The following is a 24,794-nucleotide window of genomic DNA, read 5'->3' as shown; positions in this document are numbered from 1 at the left end:
TCTTTTAATAAGCATAAAGTAAGTCTGACATGCAAGCACAGTGTCATTGTTAAAACGGCAGCATCTTTCTTATCGCTATGTAAAGTGATGGCACATTTTACAGGTCATGGCCACTTAGGTTTGATGAAATACAGTCTATTTGTTCCTACGGTATACTTGTTCCCACGTACAGTGTCTCTATAGGAGAGATTCCTAGAAGTGGAACTGCTGGGTCAAAGGTCATATATTTGATAGATTCTACTAAACTGACTTAAAAACAAACAAACAAACAAAAACCCTGAACAGTGTCCATTTCCTCACACTCTCCTCAACACTGAACGTTACCAATCTTTAAGACTTTTCTCCTCTGACAGGCTCTCACCATGTCCTCATTTCAGCTTCAGTCCAGAGTGAAGGGAATCTGTGATTCCCAAAGTATCATCATGTTCCACTCCTATGTGTAATTGGTTCAAATCTGCATCATACTTTCCTAGAGTTTGGGCCTTAAGACCTACACATCTTTCTCCTCCTAAGGAAAAATAAAGGGTCATTTCTCCACGTGGTGCTGGTGAGGATCATGGACTATTAGGATAGGAAGGGATCTTAGACACTGCCAAATCCTAGGAGTTCTGAAAGACATTCAAGACGGTCTTCACTGTTACAGGTGGCAGAGTATCTTTTCAATTTCTACTTAGAAAAGTAATAATTAAAATAATTCTTCAGACAACCTCTTGCCCCATCAACATGCGATCACTTGGGGAGCGTCTCAGTGCCTGTTGACCAGCACCTGCAGTGGTCCCTGCATACAAGAAGTGTGCGTATGACTCAGCTGAAGAGGTGGGTCGTAGGTGACTTATGACTCCTCTACAGCAACTTTTAAAAGTCATATACTGCTTCATATACATCCATAATGGAACGCTGGCTAAACACATAAAAAGTTTGCTGAAATAAAGTAAAAGAAGACCATATACTGAAAATTCTACAAATTTGGTTCAAGATGATATTCATTTACTAAACGTGCAAATTGCATTCTGCTAATCAAAATATCTTGTATGTCAGAAACAAAAGCCCAAAAGAGAAAATATAGTGATCATTATATCCAATTTGGTCTTTCGTTATTAGGGATGAAGACCAACCATACCCTCTTCATGTTATTTGCAGAATGGTGCTTACATATAGCAGCCAGAACCCTTCTGTTTTAGCTCATCATTTAGACACAAAACCATGAAAGGAATAAAAATAAACCAGTTTTTTAAAGTGCAAAAAGCACAAATTCTAAACATTCGTTTAGGAAAGCAGTTTGTGTCTATTTTTGATGCTACAATGAGTCATTAAATTTCATACATTTTAATATACATTTGTCCTAAGACCAATATGATATATGTTCTTTTAAAAGTTATTGTTAACAAAGCATGCTTTTCCCTTACATAATTAAAGTAAATTAAACATTTTGCATTACATGGTAAATGGAAGAAGGTTGAGACTAGTCTTATTACAGTATGGGTATTACTCAAGATTATTTTAACATTATACATATATCTAAAATAGGTTTTATTTAAAAAATCACTTCTTTATTACACATCACACAAATTATTAAATGCTTAAATAATTGCAAGTTGTTATCAAGAGTATACATGGTAAAAGGCATTCTCCAGTTAAGCTAGAAAGCTCTTATCTGGTCTAGATCCCTCAGTTTATAAATGAGGAAACTGAGGCCCAGAAAGGGTAAGAGATTTACTTAAGGTCACAGAGCCAGGGAGGGCCTCAGACTCACTCTTAGTTCTTTGCTCTTCAGGGTGAGTGTGTATGAGGTTAAGTGATTTGAAGTTCTCAGTATACTTGTTCTTGCTGAAAAATCTCTCTGGTGGCAGAGATTCTGACACTGCCCCCTCTAGGTTCAACATTGCCCTCACTCCTCCCTTAGAGCCCCAATTTCCTTGGGGACTAAGCTATTTTAGTTCCCAAAGGCTGTATCAGATGCTGCCTTCCCTTCCCATGCAACCAGGGTCAGTCAGTATCTGCTGAACCAATACTGTTAAGGAGTAAGTCCATGAAAGCGGAGAGTGGGAAGGGAAGCTGGACCACCAGGGGCCATTTTTTTTTTTTTTTTTTCAGGGGCCATTTTTGCTGCTTATAGTTCACCAGGCAGATTCTACCTGAGGGATTCAGGAGGGAGAAAGAGCAGACTCGGCAGATGCTACTGGATTTGAGAAGACGCTGTGTATGAGTCTACAACTTACTTTCTTGTCTTTCAGGAAATTAACCCCTTTCAATTTAGGGGGAAAAATTATTCCCACCTGGGGGCAAATCATGCATTTACTTTTGGAACTTGTTCCATCTTTTGGGAGGGACTTATTTCAAAGGCTCACTCTCTGCTGCCCTTGATTTACCAAGGACTTGCCAAAGCACGCTCCAAGGAGCCCTAATCCTGGTGTGTTGTAAACAGCTCTGCATCCCACCATCTGCCTAGTACCTGATGGGATCTTGCAAGGGTGTTGACCATCCCCCTTCTGAGCTCTTGCTCTGGATGTGTGTCTCTCACAGTTTACAAACCACCAGGAGAGGCTCGCCTATCTCCTTTCTCTGGGTGCACAACCCAGTCTGTACAAAGCAATGAACTTCCTGAAAACACCTTCAGGAGGCCTCTGCCTTAAACAGAACCTGTGCTTGTCTCATCATCTGCCTGATCTCTCTAATCTCTTCTGCTCCAATTTCAAGGCTCTTCTACAATCGTACTCTCGACCTCATCACCTGAACACAACCTGTTAATGTGGGTTAGTCACCATCAAGGTGATTATGCATGATCTTTATTCTGCCCCCATCACTTGCTCATACTGGTTCTGAAATCTATTGACATGGTGCTCTGTTGTTTACTCTTCTGGCTCTCCCAGGAAAGCAGAGGTCACCGGAACAGGGTGACCAACATGCCAACAGAGGCCCAGGAGACAATCGACTGATGCAACGCCAGAGGAAGAGAGGGAGGGGGGAGGGGGGCATTTTGTGGAGGAGGCTACAGCTACCCTCCCAGAGGGATGCAGGTTCCTAGCAGAGTTATCAGTCAAGGGCAGTAGGCACAGTGCCTAGAGCCCCCCAAATGTTTACATTTTAATTTTTTTTTGAAATCATAAATATAATAATGAATGTAACAATAAATCCAGCCTGGATTATATTTGTGGTTTGTAGTAGCAAAATATAATTTTAAAAAATTTTTGTTGTTTTGATGGACAAAGTGGCCCACGAAGACAAACGTGTGTAAGGCACAGGACAGTCATAATTCGGCCCTGGGTACGGTTTACACTTTCTGGTTTTAAAAAAAGAAATGGATATCCAGATATTTGTAGGGGACCTCTTGTTTTTAAATATTAGGAACTCGCTTTAAAATTAAACAAAACATACACGTCGTGGCCCAACAAAACACGTGGAGCTTAGCTTGCACCCTCTTGAAGGCCTGGGCTATCACCGTGTCCCCAGAATGCCCGTGGTTGGACACGATCCGAGCACCCCGCTCAGGATGTAAGAAGGGGCAGGAGAAAGCCTCCGGGTCAGGACAAGGGTCTGACGGTTAAATCTCTGCCCGGTCCGGTCTTGGAAGCTCGGTCGCCACTCCGGCCCAGGCGCTCCCTGGCTGCCCCACCGGCAGGCGCGGGCTTTGCTCATTCACGGGTTTTCCCGCTCCTGCCGACTTCCAGGGCGGCGCGGGGGGTAGGGGGGTGGGCTCCTCCAGCTCACCGGTCACGCGGGGGCGCGGGTCAGAGGCGACAGTCCAGGGCATCTCCCCGCTCGGCCCCACCCCTCGGAACAAGGCCCGCCCGCCGGCCGCAGCCCGGTTCCCGGACTAGGCCTGCTTCTCGCGGGGCCTGCTCCTGGGAAGCGAAACTCCACACTGAGGGCGCGGAGGTTGTTTCAGACCGCAGCGCCCGGGCTCCTCCTCCCGCGCTACCCAGGGAGGCGGGCTGTGCTCTTTTCAAGGTCCCGCCAAAGGGCCCCGCCCTCCCGGAGGGAGACCTAGCAGCCTTCCCTCCTACACTAGGCCGGGGACCGCCGGACCGGAAGCTGCGGGGTCTCGGGGCCCCGGTTCGTTCTCGCCTAGCCGCAAGCCGCGGGTGCGCATGCTCTGCGAAGGCCCGCACAGGGCCCGGGTGAACCCTGATAGAGCCATCGCGAGGCGGGGTAAGCGGAGCTCCAGTGGCGCAATCGGTTAGCGCGCGGTACTTATACAGCAGTACATGCAGAGCAATGCCGAGGTTGTGAGTTCGAGCCTCACCTGGAGCATGACCCTTTTGGATACCCGCACCCCCCTTTTACCCCCTTGCTCAAGGGAACGAGTCAGTCTCTCTTTAGTCTCCTCAGTTCCTGTCTCTCACTGCTCTGCTTGCACGTCCTGCTTCGCTGCAGGCAGGAAGCCGCTCTCCTTGGCGCCTCACTCGCTTTCGAAGCTACTTGTTGCCCCCGCGCAGTGCACCGTCCAGCCGCCCGAACCCGTACGTTTACCTGCTGCTCCCTCTTCCTAGGCATTTCCTTTAACGGCAGTCCCGGGTCCCGGTACCGGGGATGAGGACGGGAAGTCCCGGGGCGCTGCACCGGTGATGGGACCCTACCTGGGCCTCGTCATCGAAAATTCCAGGCGCCCTCTCTACGGGGCGTGCCCGAGTTCCCGGCGCCGGTTCCCTGCTGCTGCCCCTCACCCAGGGCCGGGAGCGGCGTGGTGAGCGCTGGCTGTCGGGGCCCGAGCGGGGCGACCGCTCCCGCGAGCTGGGGCCCGAGGCCCAGCGCAGGGCCTCAAGTGAAGCAGTCGCTCTCCTCCTTTTTAACTATGGGTTGGCCAAAAAGTTCGTTCGGGTTCTTCCGTAACATCGTTACCAAAACCGCGAACGAAAACCCGAACGAACTTTTTGGCCAACTCAATGCTGATAACTGGTCGTTGCCGCCTTCCCCCGATCTGCAGAACCCCTAGACCGCGGGCCCCTCTCCCTTACCCAGGCCTCCAGGCCTCCCTGGGCGGATTTGCAGTTTGGGAAAAGTGCCTGGGCGTTTCCCTCCCCCTATCTGTGCCCCTGCTCCCCGGTGTCAGTCAGGAGTGGTGGAATTCGCTGGCAGACGGGAGAACAGACGTTTTCTAGGGATATCCTTTCCGGCCTGCTGCACACCCCAGGTTCAGAAGTACCCCCGGGGAGCAGGAAATATGCCAGCTGGGTTTTGAAATCTTCCAGCACGCGAACATTCTGAGGCAGGGGGGCCGCTTTGTCAGGGGGTGGACGGATGCCCCACATCCTCAGGAGGTGGGGTGAAGTAGGGAGCAAGCTTAGTTGGGATGAGAGGCCTCCCGGACGTGTTCTCCCGAAAGAGTGGTTTCAGCTGTTTTTATGGGCGTGCTAGGAGTTAACTCCTGGGATGGAAATACTACCAGGAGCGGTGAGAAGCAAGACCTAGAAAGCTCGGAGGTAGTGGGTGGAAGGTGGAGCTCTTGTCTGTCTCCTCGGCTGCTAATCCCAGCCCCAGATTCCGAAAGGGGAGCCCCATGCCTCCTGAAATGTGAGAAAATCCTTCCACCTCACCCAACCTGGCTGCCAGTTCCTCGCTGAACCGGATCTTTTCGCTCACAGGCTCATCCTCAGCAGATGGTTGAGTGCTCCCCTTTAGAATTCTAGCCAGCCTGGAAGCAAACATCTATCCCCAACCCCCACCAAAAAAAGTTTGCTTAATTTTTTTTAAAAAACAGGTTTATCGAGATATAATTTATATACCCTACAATTCACCCATTTAAAATGTACAATTCAACGAATTTTAGTACATTTACAGATATGTGCAACCATCACCACAGTCAATTTTAGAACATTTTCATCAACTCAATAGAAAATCCTGTATCCTTTAGCTATCACCTCACCCTACCCCTAAATAACCACTAATCTACTTTCTGTATCTACATTTACCTATTCTGGACTTTCATATGAATGGAATCATGTAATATGCGGTCTTTTGTGACTGGCTTCTTTCAGTTATCCTAATGTTTTCAAGATTCATCCACATCCTACCTTGTATTGGTGCTTCATTTCTTTTTTACGGCTGAATAATATTCCGTTATATGGATTCTTCCCAATTTTGAACAATGGAGAAAAGGTTGGCATTTTAAACACATTTGCTGAAAACTGCTTTTTATAAGGGAATTAATTTTAAAATGTACAAAGCATAAAAACAGTCACCCTTGCCAAGTGTATGTTTTTAACCTTAAGAGGTTATCACTGGAAGAACTGGTAAGATATTTCCAAGAGCTCAGCCAAGAGCTGAGCACGGAGCAGTTTCCTCACGTGGATAGAAATGCATGAATGAAAGGTCATTCTGCCCAACTCCCTATCCATGTTGGAGTCCCTTCTGCAAAACCCTAGCTCCTATTTGAAAAGTTCTAGCATCAAAATGTCATTTCTTCACAAGATGATGCATTCCACTTTCTGTCAACTCTCATGGTTAGAACATTCTTCCTCTTAAATATTGTTTCTGTCCCTATAGGTTATTGCTGGAATGGTGGTGGTTTGGGGAACTCTTTTTTGGTGAGACGGTCAAGTGGGAAGGTAAGAAGCTAAATTATCAATAGTTGCCCTTGCTCTATTTAATCTGGAAATCACCAGATAGATTATTAGTGGATTATAAACAAACAAATAGACCACTGGCAGATTTGTAGATCAATGTCTTAATGTGAGGTTGATAGGATTTTTAAAGGGTGTGATGGGTGATAAAGATCAAATCAGAAAATTATGGGAACATGCTATAAAAACCATAAAGTACTCCATATACAGGTGTAAGGAGGTGACATTCCTATCACCACAAAACTAGTGGATTAGGCCTATATGCAATGTATGGTGGCTTTAAGGAGGAAGACGGGTAAATATGAGGTGGATGAACCCAGAAGGTAGGTTGAAGTTATAGCTGAGCAGCTGTAGACGTCTAGCTGGAGACAAGCCTGACCTACCTACCCGTTGAAATCCGTTGAACTCTATTGAACTATGCACACAGGTTGACATTAGCTTTGTAGATGGCTTTGGATGGGCTTATTAATACTGTGTGTGATACAAAGCTGGAAGGGAGTGCAAATTCAGTAGACTTTCGAGGAAGAATGGAGCCAATCCAGGGACAAATATTTCTGACAAATGACAAGATGCAATTTGATGGAGATAACTGTAAGCCTGTGTTCAGTTCTGAGTTCAGTGTGGGGCGTGCCTGGCTTGACAGCTGTTTGCATATAAAGGATCTGGGCATTTCGGATATGCACAACCTCAGTTGTCCTGGCCGTGTGATTCAACTGTTAAGAATGTCAGCCAATTATTAATGCATTACTATATAATGCATTACATGGTGTGGCGTCAGAGATCACAAAACAACAGTCTGTGGAACAAATCCAGCCTCCAGACAGGTTTTGTTTGGCTTTCTAGCACTGACTTGCAAGTGTTTAAATTTTTAAAAATCGTTTGCCTGCATATTGGGAGGTTTTACTGAAATGCCTAGATTTCAAGTTTCTAATGAAAAATTAGAAGACTTGGCCATCTCGGGCCCTTATTCCCACATGGCAACATTGGCTGCCCCCTTTGGATGGGCAGGTGATCTTTCGTTTGCCGTGGTCCTACCACTCTCCATTAATCCTCGCAGAGGTGGGTACCAGCTGCTTGCTTTGCTGTTTTCTTAACCCCTGACTCATTTCTCTCATTTGTGACCTACGTTGACTGTATGGATCAAGGTAGGGAATACTCATGTTGAAGTCAGCCTGAGGGCTGTGATCTGGGTGAACACAGCCCATTTAAAATTCAACAAAACAAAACTCCAGTTCTTTGTTATGGAAAATTTCAAACATACCCAAAATAGAGAAAATAGTATATTTAACCACCCTGTATCCATCCATCACTACTTTCAAGAATTGTCAACGTTATTTCATCTATCTCGTTCCCACAACATTCTCCCCTACCCTAGCACTGCCACCAGAATATTTTAAAGGAAACCCCAGCTATGGTTTAATTTAACTTGTAAATACCTCAGTATGTATACCCAACAGGTAACCGCTTTTAAAAAGAGCATAACCATAGTACCATTAGTACACCTAACAAGAGTAATAATAGAAACTCTGCATCATCTAACACCTCGTCTGTGTTCAAATGTCCACACTTATCTCTGAAAGATATTTTTATGGTTGGTTGGTTTGAATCGAGATCCAAACAAGGTCCATACATTACATTCGATCAATGTATCTTTTAAATTTCTTACCAATTACCCACTCCCTTTTTTGATATTTATTGATCTATAGAATCTCCCACAGGATTTGGCTAATTCCATCCTCAAGGAATCCTTTCACAAGTTCTTCAGTCCCCCCTGACAATTAGATCTAGAAGCTTGGTAATATTAAGATGCAATTTTTTCTTTTTGCAAAAATAGATTGTAGGTGGTACTATATACTATTGTATCACAAGAGAGAAAGTACATAATGTCTGGTTGTTTCACTTTTACTGATGTTAATTTTGCTGGTGATTTCAGATGTGGTCAGCCTGGTCCATCCATTACAAAATGCCACATCAGCCTCTAACCTAATGGTTTTAGCATCTGTTGATGCTCCTTGTCTAGATTTATTATTGTATTAAGGATTACTCAACAAGGGTTTTCTAATCCAATTATTCCTTCTGTATTTATAACTGTCATTCTTAAAAACCCCCTTTTTCCATCGACTTTTTGGTTTTCCTAAAGCACAATTCACATAGAAAAGACCAGGTAATATTCCTGGACTCTTTTCCTTTTTCTGCTAGTCTTTAGAATAATGAATTGATGCTCTAACAACTCCCAAAGGTGACCAATTAGTTTTTTTAAATTTTACAGCTTTTTTTTTTAAAGTATTTGACATACAATGAACTGCCTGAATGATGCTGAGTAGCTTTTCTAGTGCTTATTAGATATTCAGATATCTTCTTCGGTGAATTGTCCATTCAAATCTTTTGTCTGTCTTTTATTGGGTTGTTTGTCTTTTCATTATTGAGTTATAAGAGTTTTTGTCTATTCTAGATATAATTCCTATGTTGGAGATATGTTTTGTAAATAATTTCTCCCGGTTTGTGGTTTGAATTTTCATTTTCTTAACGGTGTCTGTTGAAAAGCAAACTTTTAAATTTTGATAAAGTTCAATTTATACAATTTTTTTCCATTATGGATGATACTTTTGGTGTTATATCTAAGAAATTTTTGCCTAACCCAATGTCACCAAGATTTTATTCTATGTTTTAGCTCTTACATTTAGGAGTTAACTTTTGTATATGATGTGAGTTAGAGGTCTAAATTTTTCTTTTTTTGTATGTGGATATCCAATTCTGGCACCATTTGTTGAAAAGCCTATCCTTTCCTGATTGAATTGCCTTGACACATTGTCAAAAATGAATTGACCTTAGCTGTGTTGGTCTTTTGTTGGACTCTCATTCTATTCTGTTGAGCTATATGTCAGTGTGGTGTTATGTGTGGATTACTATAATCATATAATTTGTATGAATCATGATTCAATTATATGATTATAGTAATCCACACATAATGCTATATATATATGTATATATATATAAATAAACTTTAGGGTCAGTTTGCCAATTTCTATGAAAATATCCTGGGATTTTTACAAGAATTCTGTTGAAGGTATTGATCCACTTGAGGAGAATTGCCTCTTTAACAATATTGACTCTTCTGATGCTATAAGCAAGTTATACATGTCTCCACTTATTTAGGGCTTTAATTTCTTTAAGCAATGTTTTGTTGTTTTCAGTATTGAAATGTTGTATTATTTCTTCCTTAAATATTTGGCAGGATTCACTGGTGAAGCACTGTGGGCCTGCAGTTTTCTTTGTAGGAAGTTTTCTCTTTAAAACCCTCCAAACTGAATTTCTTTAATAGATTTGGGGGCTATGCAAGTTACCTATTTATTCTTGAGTGAGCTTTGGTACTTTGTGTCTTTCAAGAAATTTGTGTATTTCGTTAAAGTTATTGAATTTATTAGCATAAAGTTATTCATAATATTCCCTTCTTGTCTGTAGGATCTGTAGTGCTTTCCCCTCTAATTTCTGATATTGGTAATTTATGGTTCCCTCCCCACCCCGATCAGTCTCAGAAGATGTTTTCCACTTTTATTTATCTTTTCAAATATCTAGTTTTGGGTTTCATTGGTTTTTCTCTATTGTCTTCCTGCTTTTCATCTGATTCTGATGCACTGGAGAATGTATACTGTGCTGCTGCTGGACAGTGTGCTCTGTCAATGTCAATTATATCAAGTTGGTTTATAGGGCTCTTCAAGCCTTCTATACCGTTGATTTTTCTGCCTGCTTGTTCTGTCTGTCACTAAGAGAAGGGCATGAAAATAACCGACTGCAATGACAGGTTTTTCTATCTTTTAGTTCTATCTTTTCCTCCCTCATGTTGCTGGAAGCTCTGTTATTGGCTGTATACATGTTTAGGACTGTTATGTTCTCTTTTTTTTAAAAAAATTATTTTTATTGGGCTTCCCTGGTGGCGAAGTGGTTGAGAGTCCGCCTGCCGATGCAGGGGGCACAGGTTCGTGCCCCGGTCCGGGAAGATCCCACATGCCACAGAGCGGCTGGGCCTGTGAGCCATGGCCACTGAACCTGCGCGTCCGTAGCCTGTGCTCCACAACGGGAGAGGCCACAACAGTGAGAGGCCCGCATACTGAAAAAATAAAATTTTTATTTATTTATTTTTGGCTGTGTTGGGTCTTCGTTGCTGCGGGTGGGCTTTCTCTAGTTGCAGCGAGCAGGGGCCACTCTTTGTCGCGGTACATGGCCTTCTCACTGCAGTAGCTTCTCTTGTTGCAGAGCACGGGCTCTAGGCATGCGGGCTTCAGTAGTTGTGGCACGTGGGCTCATTAGTTGTGGCTGGTGGCTTCTAGAGAGCAGACTCAGTAGTTGTGGCACATGGGCTTAGTTGCTCCACGGCATGTGGGATCTTCCCAGACCAGGGCTTGAACCCGTGTCCCCTGCATTGGCAGGCAGATTCTTAACCACTGCGCCGCCAGGGAAGCCCCTTAACTGTTACATTCCTTTAAATACTCTGGTTAATGAGTTGATTCCTTCTATTTAAAACTTTCATTGCACCCTTCCCTCCATACCTAGTCTTTTCATTCATTTGCTCTTAGCCTTCTTTCCCTTTTTTCTTCTAAATTTATTTTTATCTTCTCCTGTCTATTTTTTTCTTCTTTTTAACATAAACTGTAAAACTGAATTCTCTTTAAGTGTTTCTATGCTCCTTGCTGTCTGGTGGGCCCCTTGGGAGCAGAGGCAGGCAGCTGGGGTGGAGTTCATGCTGGGGGCGAGCCTGGTGGGGTGAGGATCGTTCCCCTCTTCTGTTGGTTTCCTGCCTTTCCCCACAGAGTCCTTGACAACCCCTGACCTTAATGATCCAGATGCCCCTCTTACTTCCCATAACACTAAGCCATCCATGATGACTACAGTTGAAACTCCAAGGAATATGGATCCCAGAGAAGAGCGGGCTGAAGACGGTTATATGACTTGCTTTCAGATATTCATGAAAGGAGTAGATATATTCAGTCTTGACCTAGAGGGAAGAACATGAACTTAGAACTACAGCCCACGGCGACTTCCCTGGTGGTCCAGTGGTTAAGACTCCATGCTCCCTATGCAGGGGGCCTGGGTTCCATTCCTGGTCAGGGAACTAGATCCTGCATGCCGCAACGAAGACCTGGGGCAGCCAAATTAATAAATAAGTAAATATTAAAAAACAAACCAAAAAACCCCCAAAAAAACTATAGCCCATGGGCGATGATGACAAGGAAGCAAATTTACTTTTAAAATGATTAGCAGTGTTGAGAAATGGGATGGGTTGACTGGTGAAGGGGCGTGTTTCCCAACTTTAAAAGTGATTAAACTGAAGCTGTAATGTAGTAGAAGAGAATCTTGCATTGGTTGAGGGGTTGGTGAGGCTTCTTAGATCTCTTTTAATGCTACGATTCTTAGTTCTGTTTTCAGAAAAGAGACATTGTACCTTAGATTTTGTTATTATCTTCCCAGCTCCTATTTCCCCTTTCAGAGACGGGCATGTGACTCAAAACCTACCAGAGTCCTTCCATGGGATGTTTCTATCTTGAGCTATCTGGGAGGAGACTTTTTTTCTTTCTGTTTAGAAACATAAAGAATATAAATCCAGAGCTTCCTGCAGCTTCCAGATATCTTTCTAGTTGAGCTATTTGGCCTGGGAGAACAAAGGCTACATTTAATGCGAAGCAGGGAGATAAAGAGATCGGCAAGTGTTTGAGTCTCTGATTCTAAACGACTAGCTTCATCAGTTCTCTTTCTGTGGTTTGAATGTTCAAGCTAAAAAAATGCCCCTTTGGGGCTTCCCTGGTGGCGCAGTGGTTAAAAATCCGCCTGCCAATGCAGGGGACACGGGTTCAAGCCGGGTTCAAGCCCTGGTACAGGAAGATCCCACACACTGTGCAGCAACTAAGCTCGTTCGCCACAACTACTGAGCCTGCGCTCTAGAGCCCACGAGCCACAACTACTGAGCCCATGAGCCACAACTACTGAGCCCGCAAGCCACAACTACTGAAGCCCGTGCGCCTAGAGACTGTGCTCTGCAACAAGAGAAACCACCGCAATGAGAAGTTGCAGGTGCACTGCAACAAAGAGTAGCCCCTGCTTGCTGCAACTCCCGCGCACAACAACGAAGACCCAATGCAGCCAAAAATAAATAAATAAAATAAATAAATTTATATATTAAAAAAAGTGCCCCTTTGCATTTGGCCAGTTAAGGGTTTCTCACTTGTAACCAAAAGGGGTCTCGACTTGTGCAACTGTTATTGTACAAAATATCATTTTACATCGATGACTGATTTTTCAAATTTCTTAATGAGTATTCCTTTAAGAAGGAAAAGGCAGTATCCAATCACTTAAACAGGCCCGGGGATAAAGTTAATAGATACTTCTCCATGCCTTTGTACAAAGCCCAGCCCTCCCCATCAGCACACTTGCCATCTCCACTTGAGTGACTCATCCAAAGCACAACACTTGATTTTTTTCCCCCTCCCAAACCTGCTTCTCCCCTCGTCTTTCCCATCCCACAAATGGTCCTTTCGTCCATTCACCTGGATTCTAAGTGAAAAGCTTAGGTGGCAGCTTTTATGGTCCCCTTTTGCTCCCCCCTAGATCTAATCCATCAAGTCCCGAGTCTCCCTCCAGTATGTATCCTGGACCCTGCCCTTCTCTCCATCCACAGTTTCTGTCATCTCCTGCTTGGACTCTGCAGGAGCCTCTGAACTGACTCCCTGTCTCCACTTCTCATCGCTCTCTTGTCTCTTCTTCACACAGAAGCCCAAATGGGCCTTTAATAACACAAATCAGATCCTGTCATTTCCTTGCTTAAAACCACTGACAGCTTTCCATTGCATACAGAATAAAATGCACAGGCCTGCAGTGGTGTCTGCACCAGCCCCTGCCCGCCTCTCCAACCTCAGCTCCTGTCACTCTACCCCTGCTTACTATGCTCCAGCCACCCTAGTCTTTCTATTCCTTGTTTCTGCCTCAGGCCCTTTGTAACAGCCATTCCTTCTCCTGGAACATCTTTGCCCAAATCTTAGGGGGCTGGCTCCTTAATTTTCAGGGCTCAGTCCGATATCACCTCCTCAGGGGTGCCTTTGGATATACTATAGTAGTATTTAGTACTATCAAAAATTACTGGTTAGATAGCCTCATCCACCAGAGGGCAGACAGCAGAAGCAAGAAGAACTACAATCCTGCAGCCTGTGGAACAAAAACCACATTCACAGAAAGATAGACAAGATGAAAAGGCGGAAGGCTATGTTCCAGATGAAGGAAAAAGATAAAACCCCAGAAGAACAACTAAATGAAGTGGAGATAGGCAACCTTCCAGAAAAAGAATTCAGAATAATGATAGTCAAGATGATCCAGGACCTCGGAAAAAGAATGGAGGCAAAGATTGAGAAGATGCAAGAAATGTTTAACAAAGACCTAGAAGAATTAAAGAACAAACAAACAGAGATGAACAATATAATAACTGAAATGAAAACTACACTAGAAGGAATCAATAGCACAATAACTGAGGCAGAAGAACGGATAAGTGACCTGGAAGACAGAATGGTAGAATTCACTGCTGCAGAGCAGAATAAAGAAGAAAATATGAAAAGAAATGAAGACAGCCTAAGAGACCTCTGGGACAACATTAAACGCAACAACATTCGCATTATAGGGGTCCCAGAAGGAGAACAGAGAGAGAAAGGACCCGAGAAAATATTTCAAGAGATTATAGTCGAAAACTTCCCTAACATGGGAAAGAAAATAGCCACTCAAGTCCAGGAAGCACAGAGAGTCCCATACAGGATAAACCCAAGGAGAAACGTGACGAGACACATAGTAATCAAACTTGCAAAAATAAAGACAAGAAAAATTATTGAAAGCAGCAAGAGAAAAATGACAAAGAACATACAAGGGAACTCCCATAAGGTTAACAGCTGATTTCTCAGCAGAAACTCTACAAGCCAGAAGGGAGTGGCATGATATACTTAAAGTGATGAAAGGGAAGAACCTACAACCAAGGTTTACTCTACCCGGCAAGGATCTCGTTTAGGTTCGGTGGAGAAATCAAAAGCTTTACAGACAAGCAAAAGCTAAGAGAATTCAGCACCACCAAACCGGCTCTATAACAAATGCAAAAGGAACTTCTCTAAGTGGGAAACACAAGAGAAAAAAAGGACTAACAAAAACAAACCCAAAACAATTAAAAAATGGTCATAGGAATATACATATTGATAATTACCTTAAAGGTGAATGGATTAAATGCTCCAACCAAAAGACACAGGCTTGCTGAATGGATACAAAAACAAGACCCGTCTATGTGCTGTCTACAAGAGACCCACTTCAGACCTAGGGACACATACAGATTGAAAGTGAGGGGATGGAAAAAGATATTCATGCAAATGGAAATCAAAAGAAAGTGGGAGTAGCAATACTCATATCAGTTAAAATAGACTTTAAAATAAAGAATGTTAGGGCTTCCCTGGTGGTGCAGGGGTTGAGAGTCCACCTGCCGATGCAGGGGACATGGGTTCGTGCCCCGGTCTGGGAAGATCCCACATGCCGCGGAGTGGCTGGGCTCGTGAGCCATGGCCGCTGAGCCTGCGCATCCAGAGCCTGTGCTCCGCAATGGGAGAGGCCACAACAGTGAGAGGCCCACGTACTGCAAAAAAAAAATAAAAATAAAGAATGTTACAAGAGACAAGGAAGGACACTACATAATGATCAAGGGATCAATCCAAGAAGAATATACAACAATTATAAATATATATGCACCCAACATAGGAGCACCTCAATACATAAGGCAACTGCTAACAGCTATAAAAGAGGAAATTGACAGTAACACAATAATGCTGGGGGACTTTAACACCTCACTTACACCAATGGACAGATAATCCAAAATGAAAATAAATAAGGAAACAGAAGCTTTAAATGACACAATAGACCAGATAGATTTAATTGATATTTATAGGACATTCCATCCAAAAACAGCAGATTACACTTTCTTCTCAAGTGCACACGGAACATCCTCCAGGATAGATCACATCTTGGGTCACAAATCAAGCCACAGTAAATTTAAGAAAATTGAAATCATATCAAACATCTTTTCTGACCACAACACTGTGAGATTAGAAATCAATTACAGGGAAAAAAACGTAAAAAACACAAACACATGGAGGCTAAACAATACGTTACTAAATAACCAGAGATCACTGAAGAAATCAAAGAGGAAATCAAAAAATACCTAGAGAAAAATGACAGTGAAAACACAACGATCCAAAACCTATGGGATACAGCAAAAGCAGTTCTAAGAGGGAAGTTTATAGCTATACAAGCCTACCTCAAGAAACAAGGAAAATCTCAAATAAACAATCTAACCTTACACCTAAGGGACTAAAGAAAGAAGGAAAAACAAAACCCGAAGTTCGCAGAAGGAAAGAAATCATAAAGATCAGAGCAGAAATAAATGAAATAGAAACAAAGAACACAATAGCAAAGATCAATAAAACTAAAAGCTGGTTCTTTGAGAAGATAAACAAAATTGATAAACCATTAGCCAGACTCATCAAGCAAAAGAGGGAGAGGACTCAAATCAATAAAATTAGAAATGAAAAAGGAGAAGTTACAACAGACACCGCAGAAATACAAAGCATCCTAAGAGACTACTGCAAGCAACTCTATGCCAATAAAATGGACAACCTGGAAGAAATGGACTAATTCCTAGAAAGGTATAACCTTCTAAGACTGAACCAGGAAGAAATAGAAAATATGAACAGACCAATCACAAGTAATGAAATTGAAATTGTGATTAAAAATCTTCCAACAAACAAAAGTCCAGGACCAGATGGCTTCACAGGTGAATTCTATCAAAGATTTAGAGAAGAGATAACACTCATCCTTCTCAAACTCTTCCAAAAAATTGTGGAGGAAAGAACACTCCCAAACTCATTCTATGAGGCCACCATCACCCTGATACCAAAACCACACAAAGATACTACAAAAAAAGAAAATTACAGACCAATATCACTGATGAATATAGATGCAAAAATCCTCAACAAAATACTAGCAAACAGAATCCAACAGCACATTAAAAGGATCATACACCATGATCAAGTGGGATTTATTGCAGGGATGCAAGAATTCTTCAATATATGTAAATCAATCAATGTGATAAACCATATTAACAAATTGAAGAATAAAAACCATATGATCATCTCAATAGATGCAGAAAAAGCTTATGACAAAATTTAACACCCATTTATGATAAAAACTCTCCAGAAGGTGGGCATAGAGAGAACCCACCTCAAAATAATAAAGGCCATATACGACAAGCCCACAGCAAGCATCATTCTCAATGGTGAAAAACTGAAACCATTTCCTCTAAGGTCAGGAACAAGACAAGGATGTCCACTCTCACCACTATCATTCAACATAGTTTTGGGAGTCCTAGCCACGGCAATCAGAGAAGAAAAAGAAATAAAAGGAATACAAGTTGGAAAAGAAGAAGTAAAACTGTCACTGTTTGCAGATGACATGACACTATACATAGAGAATCCTAAAGATGCCACCAGAAAACTACTAGAGCTAATCAATGAGTTTGGTAAAGTTGCAGGATACAAAATTAATGCACAGAAATCTCTTGCATTCCTATACACTAATGATGAAAAATCTGAAAGAGAAATTAAGGAAACACTCTCATTTACCATTGCAACAAGAAGAATAAAATACCTAGGAATAAACCTACCTAGGGAGACAAAAGACCTGTATGCAGAAAACTATAAGACACTGATGAAAGAAATTAAAGATGATACCAAAAGATGGAGAGATATACCATGTTCTTGGATTGGAAGAATCAATATTGTGAAAATGACTCTACTACCCAAAGCAATCTACTGATTCAATGCAATCTCTATCAGATTACCAGTGGCATTTTTTATGGAACTAGAGCAAAAAATCTTAAAATTTGTATGGAGACACAAAAGACCCCGAATAGCCAAAGCAGTCTTGAGGGAAAAAAACGGAGCTGGAGGAATCAGACTCCCTGACTTCAGACACTTACTACAAAGCTACAATAATCAAGACAATATGGTAGTGGCACAAAAACAGAAACATAGATCAATGGAACAAGATAGAAAGCCCAGAGATAAACCCACGCACCTATGGTCAACTAATCTATGACAAAGGAGGCAAGGATATACAATGGAGAAAAGACAGTCTCTTCAATAAGTGGTGCTGGGAAAACTGAACAGCTGCATGTAGAATATTGAAATTAGAACACTCCCTAAAACCATACACAAAAATAAACTCAAAATGGATTAGAGACCTAAATGTAAGACCAGACACTATAAAACTCTTAGAGGAAAACATAGGAAGAACACTCTTTGACATAAATCACAGCAAGATGGTTTTTTTTTTTTTAGCAAGATCTTTTTTGATCCACCTCCTAGAGTAATGGAAATAAAAACAAAAATAAACAAATGGGACCTAATGAAACTTCAAAGCTTTTGCACAGCAAAGGAAACCATCAACAAGATGAAAAGACAACCCTCAGAATGGGAGAAAATATTTGCAAACGAATCAACGGACAAAGGATTAATCTCCAAAATATATAAACAGCTCATGCAGCTCAATATTAAAAAACAAATAACCCAATCCAAAGATGGGCAGAAGACCTAAATAGACATTTCTCCAAAGAAGACATACAGATGGACAAGAAGCACATGAAAAGCTGCTGAACATCACTAATCATTAGAGAAATGCAGATCAAAACTACAATGAGGTATCACCTCACACCAGTTAGAATGGGCATCATCAGAAAATCTACAAACAACAAACGCTGGAGAGGGTGTGGAGAAAGGGGAACCCTCTTGCACTGTTGGTGGGCATGGAAATTGATACAGCCACTATGGAGAGCAGTATGGAGATTCCTTAAAAAACTAAAAATAGAATTACCATATGATCCACCAATCCCACTACTGGGCATATACGCAGAGAAAACTATAATTCAAAAAGACACATGCACCCCAATGTTCATTGCACTATTTACAATAGCCAGGACGTGGAAACAACCTAAATGTCCATCGGACAGATGAATGGATAAAGAAGATGTGGTACATATATACAATGGAATATTACTCAGCCATAAAAAGGAACGAAACTGGGTCATTTGTAGAGACCTGGATGGATCTAGAGACTGTCATACAGAGTGAAGTAAGTCAGAAAGAGAAAAACAAATATCGTATATTAACGCATATACGTGGAACATAGAAAAATGGTACAGATGAACTGGTTTGCAGGGCAGAAATTGAGACACAGATGTAGAGAACAAACATATGGACACCAAGCGGGGAAAGCGGCGGGGGGTGGGGATGGTGGTGTGATGAACTGGGCGATTGGGGTTGACATGTATACACTGATGTGTATAAAACTGATGACTAATAAGGACCTGCTGTATAAAAAATAATTAAATTAAATTAAAAAATTAAAAAAAATTACTGTGTTATGTAAGTGGCAGTTGCTTATCTCCCACCATTAGAATATTAGTTCCTCCTGTGCTGAGCTAATAGGCACTCAACAAATAATGAATGAATGAGTGCAAGATAATAGAGGAGCAACACATGGGTGCAAACGCTGAAGCTGAATGGAGAACGTGGGCCTCGTTGCTGCTGGTTTACTTTGCAGATTCAGGTCTGGAGCCTGGTTTTTACAAAGTTCTCTGGAGTCTTTCCAAGGTGGGTGCCGTGCCTCAGGTGGCTTCCCATCTAGTTGAAGAGTAGTGTTCCCCCCAGAAGCTGAAGAGAAAGCACAGAGAGTAGGGACAGTGACTTGGTGTTTATAATAACCTGGGGAATGTTACAACGCAGATTCCTGGGCTACAGCCTGTAATTCTGTGAAGCCCTAGAACCAGACTGTGTGGAAAGATAAGGACTAGGTGACCAATGCATCCAAGCTGGCCTGGGACACCCCAGTTTTAGCACCAAAGGTCTCTTACTTCCTGAAAATCCCTCATTCCCTGGCAAATGAGGTGGGTTGGTCACCCTCAACTGAAGGTGTTCAGAGAGGCAAATAGCAGTTGGTGGAGTAGCTTGGAATGGCTTTTTGGAGGAGCTGAGATAGAAACATTTCCCATCCTAGACTTTGGGTGTTGGCTATCTCTTCGGCCCTGCCTTTGGGTAAGTCTAGGTTTCCCAAGCACCGAGCCCAGACAGAAGGGAAAGGAAACCCTTATTTCTTGAACACTTGCAATGAGCCAGTGGCTGCTGTAGGACCTTTATTACCTGATCTATTCCTCAGCAGCCTTTTTATTGCTCCCATTTTAGAGGCAGGGCACTGAGGCTCATGAGGTTATGTAATTGCCTGAGCTCAGACATACACCAACCAGAGGAGATGGGAGTGATCCACTCCACCTGACACAGAAGCCCAGGCCCTTTCTGTGTGTTTTGCTATGTGTATGGGGCTGTGTGTGTCAGAGATGTGGCTGGGACCTCAGCTTGACGGTCATCCATCAGCCCTCAGGATGGGGCTCTCCTGGGATCTAGGGAAGACCCGCAGTGACTAGACAGTGAAATAGTTAAGGAAGAGGCATCCAGGAGGTGTCTCTGTCTTTGGGCAGGCTCCGGCCTAGCTGCACAGATGGCTCTGTACACCAGGTGGCGCTGTGGCTCTGCCGTAGGGGACTCCCCCTAGGAGTGGAGCCCAAGCAGGGCAGCCACAAGACCAGCCACAGGACCAGCCGCAGGTCCAGCCACTGAGCCTTGTTTTATCTGCAGCCTGCAGGGCAACCTAGGGCCTGTCCAGAGCTTTCTGCCCTTCCCAGACTCTAGCAGGCCAAGAAGAGAGAGGGGAGAGAGGGACAGGAGGTCTGGAGAGGAGGAGGCTTGGGCCAATGCAGAGTCTTGGCAGTGAGGGTGACGGTTGAGTGCCGCTGTCAGGAGGAGGGGCAGGGACTTCTGTCCCGGGACTAATGGGACTCTGGCACAAATCATCTCCCAGTGTGCAGGAAACACATAGGGAAAAGTGGACTTGCTCCCTCATGGTGGGTGCAGGTTTGGGGCTTGGACAGAGAAGAGGTGCTTTTCCTATCCTATAGGCTGTTTTGTCCAGTGAAGGTCTGGGCTTGTGGGGAGGGATGGCCCCCAGTCATCTGCCTGTCAACCCCGTGCTGTAGCCAGGGCACAGAAAAGGTCCCCATCCGCTCTCTGGCTGTGCCTGCCATTTGGGAAAATGACTCCTAGGATGCTGGCCCTTGGGAGCTGGATCTCTTATCACCTGTTTCCTATATAAGGACTCATCCAGGGCTCTACCCCAGGGCTCAGGCCTTTTCGAGATTGTCATCAAAAAACAACATCACCGCGACAAACTTTTAACTCTTTTTTATATATATATATATATATATATATATATAAATTTATTTATTTATTTATTGGCTGAGTTGGGTCTTTGTTGCTGCACGTGGGGTTTCTCCAGTTGTGGCGAGCGGGGGTTACTCTTTGTTGCGGTGTGTGGGCTTCTCATTGTAGTAGCTTCTCTTGTTGCGGAGCACGGCCTCTAGGCTTGTAGGCTTCAGTAGTTGTGGCTCGTGGGCTCTAGAGCGCAGGCTCAGTAGTCGTGGCGCATGGGCTTAGTTGCTCCGCGGCATGTGGGATCTTTCCGGACCAGGGCTTGAACCCGTGTCCCCTGCATTGGCAGGCGGATTCTCAACCACTGCACCACCAGGGAAGCACCCGATTTTTAAAAATAAATTTATTTATTTTAGGCTGCGTTGGGTCTTCATTGCTGCGTGCAGGCTCTCTAGTTGTGGCGAGTGGGAGCTACTCTTCGTTGCAGTGCGTGGGCTTCTCATTGGAGTGGCTTCTCTTGCTGCGGAGCTCAGGTTCTAGGCTTGTAGGCTTCAGTAGTTGTGGCACACAAGCTGAGTAGTCGTGGCTTGCAGGCTCAGTAGTTGTGGCGCACGGGCTTAGTTGCTCCGCGGCATGTGGGATCTTCCCGGACCAGGGATCGAACCCATGTTCCCTGCACTGGCAGGCGGATTCTTAACCACTGCGCCACCAGGGAAGCCCCTTAACTCTTCCTTAACGCCCACACCAGTGCCAGAAAGCCATGATTTGCTATGTATCAGCTGCTTAGCAGTGGGCTTGGCCTGCAGGGTTGATTTCAGAACCTAAAATAATGTCCGACCTCGATGGCTGCAGCTTTCCTCCTGCTCCTTAATGCTTCCCCGAGTGGGCGGTGGCCTGTCAGGCCCTCCTCAGCCACTCAGCACGCGTGAGTCAAGCAAAGCCCATCTGAGAGCAGGTTGTGAGGGTGGGGAAAGAGAGGGAGGGAGGGTGCAGGGGGGCTTTGGGAAAGAGGGGTGCCTGGAAGCGGGACAGGGGAGCAGAAAGCAGAGGGTGGGGCTGCTAGAGACAAACTTGGTCACTTTCACAGTTCTGCCTTGCCCTGCTGTCTGGGCTGAGGGCTGGGGCAGAAGTGCCCTTAGGAATTTTTTTTTTTTGGCCATGCTGCACAGCTTGTGGGATTTTAGTTCCCTGACCAGGGATTGAACCCAGGCCCTGGCAGTGAAAGCAAAAAGTCCTAACCACTGGACCGCCAGGGAATTCCCAGGAATTTTTTTTAATATTAAATTTTCATTCATCAATTGTTCACATAGACTCAATTAAAGTATTTTGTCTGATTTATCTTTAAAATGCCATCTGTTTCTTTTTTAGTCAGTAGGTAATACACTCAAAGTTTCAAAATTCAAAGAGTTCAAAGTAAGTAAACTTTTCCTTTAATATATAAAAGCACAACCTAATGTTCCCAACAAAAACCAGCAAGGACACCAAAAGATGTAGGTGGAAGAAACATGTTAAGGGTATAGAAAACTTCCTCTGAGGCCTTTTATTTTGAGTTGTTTTTGATGTACAGAAGTTCCAACGTTTTAAGCCATGTCTTTCCCTGTACGAGTTCTTCTTTGCCTGGAAAGTCATTGCCTATCCTGAGATCAGTTCAATAGTCTTTTTCTTCAATTGTGTTTTCATGGCTTCACAATTTGCCCCCTAAGCCACCTCAGAGAAGTTTCTATTCGTGCTGTGGTTTTGAGATGGAAGGCTGGTGTGGCTACCTGAGGGTGGTGCCTTTGAAGGCCATTGGGGCTCAGACTCCAGCCCTGGCTCTGAACCGTACACCCTCTCCCCACTTGGCAGTTACTCACAGCAGGACAAGGCTGAGAGGGGCTAGCGTCCTTCTTGCTGGAAAAGAGGGCCTGGGGAAACCGACTCTGCCGTGGGGACCTGGGACGTGGTAGGGCCAACTCTGTTCAACGTCTGGGTGCCTTTGTCAGCTGGTCTGAGGTGCAAGTCAGCTGGTGCCTTTGTCAGCTGGTGCCTTTGTCAGCTGGTGCCTTTGTCAGCTGGTCTGAGGTGCCTAGGGAGGCCAAGTGTGGGCGATTCTGGTGGACAGCCTGTGACTTGGGGAGTCCTGCCCACCAGCCACAGGGCAGAGCTGGGATCCAGATCCTAGAGAATGGGGAACCAGGGAGGCCATAAGACTGAGAACTCTGAACAGGACCATGCAGGTGGGATGGGCCCTCTGAGATATGGAGGAACCCAATTAATCAGGACAGGCGTTGGTCCCGGCAGCCAGCCTGCTCTGTGGCATTTCAGAAGATGGTACCAGAGCAGCTGAAATGATCTGTGTGCTAATGTGTGTGTGCATCCTTAGAAAACGTATCAATGTGGACATATATCAGGCCCTGAGCTACTACAGGGTCGTTATTACTGCCTGGTGCCTTAGTCCCAGCAGGAGGATGTAGATGCCCCCCTTCCCTCACACTATCTCCCTGGATGTTGGGGGTGACCCTAAGGGGGCCCCTCTCGTTTCCCAGGACACCCTAGTCTGACCACTGAGTTGGGGACTCAGTTCTTGGCCAGGAGGCTTGAGATTAAATGTTGCCTTCAAGCCATCCTCATTCATGTGATGTCAGAGAACATTCTGCTCTTTCTTGAGTATCAGTTTACTCATCCATAAAATGGGACGAATGATATTGCTCCAACCAGCAAACCCGATGACCAAATGGAGGAATAGATGAGACACTGTTCTGGAAAAAGGAAAACGAATCATTCGAGGTCAGGATTCTGAGGTGGTCCACCCTGGGCCAGTGGAACATGGTTCCCCAGCTGGGCTGTCTCTCCCCGGGACTCCAGTAGGTGGCAGCATCGCCATCTGCGTGGGCTGCTCTCCACCCCCGCCCCTCCTCCCAGACACCTTGGACCTCACTCAATTCACACCCCGCATTCCCACCTCCCAGGGGAAGGAGGAGGGATCGGAAAGGCCTCTGAGACAGCGGCCAGGGCTAGGAGCCCAAATGCCTGGACGGGAAGGGCCTGGAAAGAGAATTAAAACCTTGTTCTTTCCCTCAAAAAGGCACAGATAGGGCAGGGGGAAGGGACCCGTTGTGTGTGAGCCCAAGAAGGTTGATGTGAGCGCTTGGGCAGGAGGGATGCCTCTGCCAGGACCTGTCCCACACCACCTGGAGGAGGCCAGGACTTGTCCTCTGCCAGGATCGTTGTCTTTAGTTGGACAGGCCAGCTGGAACTTCAGTGGGGGCAGGGCAGAGTCGTCTATTTTTGTGTGTGCAGTAGGGTTGAAAATTTCACTCACACTTCATCTGTGCAAAATAAAAAGTAATTTCTTTATTATGTAACTAATCTGGCCTTTTCCCCAAGCCCTATCTGATGAGTAGTGAGAAAAACAATGAAATGTTCAACTTGATTTAAACGTCAGGGCACCCAACAGTTTAGCCTGTCCTGTTAAGTGATGTTTGTTTCTCTTAGAGAAGAGTGTTCAGTTTTCAGATTGCCTTCCTAAGCTCCTCCCACGAAGATGAGGTCGAGGTGTGTGGATGGACAAGGGCAGCTTATGTGACATCTGGTAGGAGCGAGGTGTTGGGATCCTGTGGTGTGGCGTCCTCTGGTTTCCCGGCAAGGTCCCTTCTGCCTGCTGGCCAGGGATTGTACTTGAAGCTGAGTTTGTAACTCGTGGTCTGGTCCCTCCTGGTCTGGCCAGAGCCCCTGTGGTGCCCCCAGCTGCCCAGCCCACTGGATTCTCCTGGCTAAACTCCCACAGGGCCTCCCACTGACCCAGCAGTGCCCCCTCCCTTCCTGTGGCATCTCCTTGTTGTGCAGCCATGACCCTGGCCACACTGCGGGCTCACAGCTTGGTAGCCAGGCGTGTGGGAACTGCAGTTGGCCTGTGAAGCTGAACTCCGGA

The 24,794-nt window shown here is 44.5% G+C and overlaps 1 long non-coding RNA gene and 1 other non-coding gene across 2 annotated transcripts in view; both read left to right on the top strand.

Annotated features, from left to right (window-relative positions):
* Window positions 1–2,999: 2,999 nt before the first annotated feature.
* The window catches only part of LOC132434947 (uncharacterized), a 160,824-nt gene continuing 139,029 nt past the window's right edge, over window positions 3,000–24,794 (top strand). The window contains exons 1-2 of the long non-coding RNA XR_009521458.1: window positions 3,000–4,149; window positions 6,484–6,545. This is a non-coding gene — a long non-coding RNA (uncharacterized lncRNA). The remainder of the gene's footprint in view (window positions 4,150–6,483; window positions 6,546–24,794) is intronic.
* On the top strand, window positions 4,159–4,251 carry TRNAI-UAU (transfer RNA isoleucine (anticodon UAU)). Its single transcript is given in 2 exon segments — window positions 4,159–4,196; window positions 4,216–4,251. It is a non-coding gene; the product is annotated as a tRNA-Ile (tRNA).

The sequence above is a fragment of the Delphinus delphis genome, chromosome 12 (genome assembly GCF_949987515.2).
Source record: "Delphinus delphis chromosome 12, mDelDel1.2, whole genome shotgun sequence".
Taxonomy (NCBI): domain Eukaryota; kingdom Metazoa; phylum Chordata; class Mammalia; order Artiodactyla; family Delphinidae; genus Delphinus; species Delphinus delphis.
This window is presented reverse-complemented; position numbering and strand designations above follow the sequence as displayed.